This window comes from Setaria italica, chromosome VIII (genome assembly GCF_000263155.2).
Source record: "Setaria italica strain Yugu1 chromosome VIII, Setaria_italica_v2.0, whole genome shotgun sequence".
NCBI classification, from domain to species: domain Eukaryota; kingdom Viridiplantae; phylum Streptophyta; class Magnoliopsida; order Poales; family Poaceae; genus Setaria; species Setaria italica.
In genome coordinates this window covers 26,003,859-26,009,331 of record NC_028457.1, presented here as the reverse complement: position 1 = coordinate 26,009,331, position 5,473 = coordinate 26,003,859, and the positions used below count along the sequence as shown (strand labels likewise).

The 5,473-nt window shown below is 42.7% G+C and overlaps 1 long non-coding RNA gene across 1 annotated transcript; it reads right to left on the bottom strand.

Moving 5' to 3' along the window:
* Nucleotides 1-3,523: 3,523 nt before the first annotated feature.
* Nucleotides 3,524-4,719, bottom strand: LOC111258300. Its single transcript, XR_002678967.1, has 2 exons — nucleotides 4,558-4,719; nucleotides 3,524-3,972 (listed from the first exon to the last, which is right to left on the bottom strand). It is a non-coding gene; the product is annotated as an uncharacterized LOC111258300 (long non-coding RNA).
* Between the last annotated feature and the right edge of the window lie 754 nt (nucleotides 4,720-5,473).

The window sequence follows — 5,473 nt, the reverse complement described above, 5'->3', positions numbered from 1 at the left end:
GCACGTTGCTACATTTTCGTTCTACCAGCTATTTTCCCTCTTTTAAATTGGCAGATCGTTTTAATTTCTGAAGATATGTCTAGGCATCGGAACTATCCGCGGACTCAGCAGATAGCTAGCCTAGACCTGTGGTGGTAGGATAGCCTGACACCGGGCAGAGCCACAGGGGCATGGCATGCATGTCTGCACGCCACAGAGCCTGAGTGCCTGACACGCCGGCGACACCGACGCGCGCGCTGCATGCCTGCATGCATGGGTCCGGTCCTGGTTGCTGCGCAGCTAGCGCAGGGTGCCTCGACCTATTATTATACTGTTATTATTTGCCTACAAAATTAGTTTCCCATAGTGATTAGATGCAACTATATTCTAATAATAATAAGGAAAAGATAGCGGTCAACATAAAACTTGGAAGATCAAAAAAGCCGACGGCGTCGGAACTTATTACCGCAGGGAGTAGTATATATCAGCTGCCAGCTGGTTTATTCAACTTATTAATTCTATATAAACCCGTGCTACATAGTATATTATCGCCGTTTTTGTTTATTTGACGCCGATGGTTCCCAACGTGTAGGCTAATTAACACTGAAATGTCATATTAAAAAAACGGATTCCCCATTTCCATTACAATATTGCATGCAAACGCGCTTACTCCAAGGGGATTTGCTTTGTTGCTCAGCATCAGATCAAAGAGTTCACCTATCCTCAAACTGAGGGGCGCACGAGGGGGGACAAATGTTACAAAAGAATGCACCATATGCATGCCTCTAGCATACTGTGATCAACAGCGCCTTCTTTTTAGGTACGCCCGACCCTAATTAAACAACAATATATACAAGGGACACGCAACGAAAAGGGGACGCCCCTGTGCCGTGCGTTAGCCCTACAGTGCCGTGGTCTTCGCCTGCCTCCTCTGCCCTAAAGCCCCCGCCGTGACTACCTAATCTACCCCCTTTTCGCTCAAAAGCCACCCATGCCCTTCCGTAAATTAGTAAGGCATGCACATACATTTCTAGCACTAGCATCCAAAAGAGATCGTCCTACACAGCATGATCCAGACTGATAGAGCACCATCACAATTTTTTCGTTGTTCTTTCATTTAGTACAGATGGAGTTCAAGAATCGGACAATTAATTGTTTTGAATTTTGTTATCTACAGCTAGCAACGATCAAAAAGTCCCATCGATTCATTTGTACTTTGTGACGAGAATGTGTGTTGTTCCTACATGGATATATAGTATATGGTGGATAAGTCCTGATTAAGGCATCATTCATGCATCACAGGGTACAGAAGATGAAAAAGGTAATCATTTTTAGCCCCCACCACTATCTGCTGATCACTGAATTTGTTCGACTTCTCCCAGTTCTCATGTGATACACTATGATCGTCCATGCATTATTTTTTGACGACAGTACGTGTTTAACAACATTGTACTCCTACAATCATGTCATGCATGCATGGGTGTGCAGTGTCAGGAAGAGGGGAGACAGGCCGGGGACAGGCCCTGGTGTACCCCAGCTGGACTCGCGGTAGTTTAGTTGCGCCAGATCCAGCTTTGCGCCTTCCTAGTTTGTTTAGTGTTCAGGTAATCAAACTTAGTGGCGTTACGTCGATCCGTCTTGGATTCTGTTCATACGCGGTTTGGTTTTTCAGGCACAGCCAAATCTGTCCCGCACTTTGCCCAGCAAAACAAAGCGATCAGATCATGGCGTGCCGTATTTCTTGCTGCTGTGGTAGTACCTTTTTGTTCTGATTGCTATATATAATATCTATAGATATTGTTTAATTCATCTCCATTCCAAATTACAAGTTCCAACTTTCTTGATTTGATCAAAATTATAGAGAGGATCACAGAAATTTATGGTACCGAATAGATATATAAAAATATATTTAATAAATAAATTAATCATACTTATTTGGTATCATGAATATTAGTACTTTATTGTATAAATTTGGTTAAACTTGATATGTTTTGACTCTCTAACAAAATTGAAATGACTTATAATTTGGAACGGAAGGAGCACTTCACACGCGCTCGCGCTAGTGCGATACGATCTCCAGGATTTCGGGGTTGAATTTTGTGAGGTTCGGCTAGCTGTGTGTGCCGACTTTTGAGATCGATCTGCACCACGAATTTGCATGGATGTGACAAGCAGATAGGTCATTCGTTCGAGATTATCATGAAGATGATGGGCCACCTGCTAGGACCTCTTGTGATTCATGGATTATTAGTATGATCTGCTCTCTTTATATTGTACTTCCTTTGTCTGATTTCCTTGTCTGCAGTGGGAACACAGAGCAATCAATAATGCGGAGTCACCGCACTGCTCCATGCATGTTCTTGCTCCTCTTTCGATTATTCATAGTTGAAAAATAGGCGTTGGGAATAATAAACAGTAATGCATGGATTATCTGAAAATGTGCTAACATCTCCTTAATATTTGGAACCACGGAAACTTTATGTTCTGAAATATCTGAACATACCCTTGAGCCTTGACTCACTCCAGTAAGGTGCGAATTAAATTAGGGTTATTTGTTCCAATAAATCCATAATATGCCGCCGAATAACATATTAGGAGTATATATCCACGATATTGTGAGGAATGAATTAAGACGACATGGGTCCATATGTCAGCGAGACATCTCAATGCATAGGGCATACAAAAGGCATTATTCGAAGTAATCTCGCCGCCCATTTCTCGCGTTCCGTCGTCTGGATAGCCTCTCATGTAAGTCAGGGGACGTTTTCTCAACTCAAAGGTTGTCCCATCGGCCCATCCTAGAACTTTTTTTTGAGACCCTAGCAGCCCCGACTATTTACAAAACCTATTACATAAGACGAATCTAAACGGCGAGACGAATCTATTAAGTCTAATTACGCCTAATTAATCCATCATTAGCAAATGTTTACTGTAGCAACACATTGTCAAATCATGGACTAAGACGACATGGGTCCATATGTCAGCGAGACATCTCAATGCATAGGGCATACAAAAGGCATTATTCGAAGTTTAATACTCCTAATTAATATCTAAACATTCGATATGACGGGTGCTAAAAATAAGTCAGTGGAAGAAAACGGGGCCTCAACTCAAAGGTTGTCCCATCGGCCCATCCTAGAACTTTTTTTTGAGACCCTAGCAGCCCCGCCCGATACGGAGGGCCAGATACGGAGGCCCACTAGGCTGGCCTCATTAACGAAGGACGACAAACGCTACAAGCTTTCCTTGGACGGCCCACCACGCTTCCTGAAACTGAAAGCAGCACTTGTGGAGAAACACAACAAACGCTAGGGTTTCAAATTCACATGCGGAGAAGAAAAACTTTTCTTGCACAAACTGCAGCAGTTAGTACCCAAATTGGGAGGCCAAAATCTCGATTCGTAAAGTCAAGACAGATATGGACAGCAAACTAGAGCTGGCATGAGCACAAGCTATATATGATTTGGACAAAACCCGGTTCAAACACGCAACGAGCTGAGGTGCAATGCAAATGGGATTCATTGTGAATGGCGATGGAATGACATACAGAGGAATTGGTAGCTGAAGTCCAGCTACCACAATTTGATTTCCTTTTAGAAAAAAGAACTTCATTCCAGCACAAGTTATGCACTCAACCATTCATTATTCTGTTGACGGATATTTTTCACCTACAACTAAAAGAATAATGCTGCTTAGCTTATCATTAGAACAAACCATGAAAATATAAGCACTCATGCTGAACCTATGACTCAAACTCAGGATTGTAAATAAAAGCAGCTAGAGGGAAGACTTCTGTAGTTCTGTTGCAGTTTGTGATCCACTCCTACCTGGTTTGTGTTTCCTGGTGATGAAATGTTACAGTCCTGTTCGACATTTCATTGTACACTGTAAAATTGGACTAATGTGTTGCTTTGTATCCCATGATTATCATTCATTCCCCTATAAAAACCAATTCCTTGGTTCAGCAAGAATCTGCAACCCTCCGGCTTCTGTCTAAAAGGACAAGAAGAAATAACATTAGTTTGAAAGTGATGCCAAACATCTTATTGATCAAGAGAAGCTATGCTGCATCTACTTGATAAGAAAAAAAGTATCTACTATGTGACATATGGTATGATTACACTACATGTGTAATATGTATATATGCGTGTAATAATCAACATTTTCACATTTGAGTCAATGTATAAATTATGGCTCGATAATCGTGGGCAAGGCAAACATGTGTGTCATTTTGGCAACAAAGCAGAGATAGGGAGAGCGCAGGCATGAGACTGCTCCTTTCATTCAGATCAGTTTATAACAGTTGCTCTGTTCCTGATGACTTAATTGTTGCGTTTATAAAAAGAGAAAAAAACTTGTTTCTCTTCCTGAAGAACATTAATACCCACGAAATCTAATTGGCATTAAACCCAACAATGGGAAAAAAATGCTATGTTCCTGTCAGAGTTTCTCACTTCTCGTGTGCGGATCCAGCTCCCGGACGACCGTGCGACCGCGTGGTGGAGGCAAGGATGGCGACCACCGAAGAGGGGGAGGAGGCGGTGGGGCAGAAAGGAGGGTGAGAGGGGTTTATTGTACCTTCACGAGACGCAGGCCGGGGGCGGCGGCGGCACGCCAGAGCCGGCATCCGGAGGAGCAGCGGCGCGCGGGAACGGCTCCTCGACTCGATCCATGCCGGCGGCGTCGTGGTCAACGGCGAGCGGAGAGCACGGAGCAGGGGAGTGGCTTGGGTCGCTGGGCCGCGTCGTGGTGGCTGGCTTCCGTGGCAGGCAGAGCTGTCCGTTAAGGCCCATGGTTCGCTTCAAAGGCCCATGTTGCGGCGTGCATGATTGCCCCCGCTCATCTAAGCTGACGGTTTATTTTTCGTGTCTCACTTTCACACGTTTTATACAACTGCTGTGCTGGCTAATAATTTAGCCAACTGCTGGCTTTATACTAGTGGCACGTTACATGCAGTTGATCTAACAACTCGCTCGTATAATAGTTGTCTATTGATGAACACCACACCATTATTCCATTAATATATGGTCCACCTCATCATCTCACAATGTTTCTTGAAACGAATGTCTTAGCTCTGGCTATAAGTTACAGCTACATAGGGTTTACTTTTTTTTTAGTAACATAGGGTTTAAAATTTAGCAACATCTAAGAGGGATAATTCATCTTTTTAAAATAACAAGGTTGCATTTACTTGAAAAATAGTTGGAAAAATAGCAAGAATGCCATAAAAAAGTTATATGAAAAGAATAGAAAATGGATTCAACCGAGAAGTATTCTTTTTAAAAATATAAAAAGTAACCTATATGATTAACACATCGCCGGGAGAACTTTTTTCCCTTAGAAAATGTAAGAGAATTAAATCAGGCTTCCGTGATAGTAAGAGTGTGAAAATAGGCTTGTAAGCTTGTTCCTTGACTAAGTGACCTGATTGGCACATGAGAAATAAGTGACCAGGCATCTTTGGACATTGCGGATATGCTTATTAACTATAGCT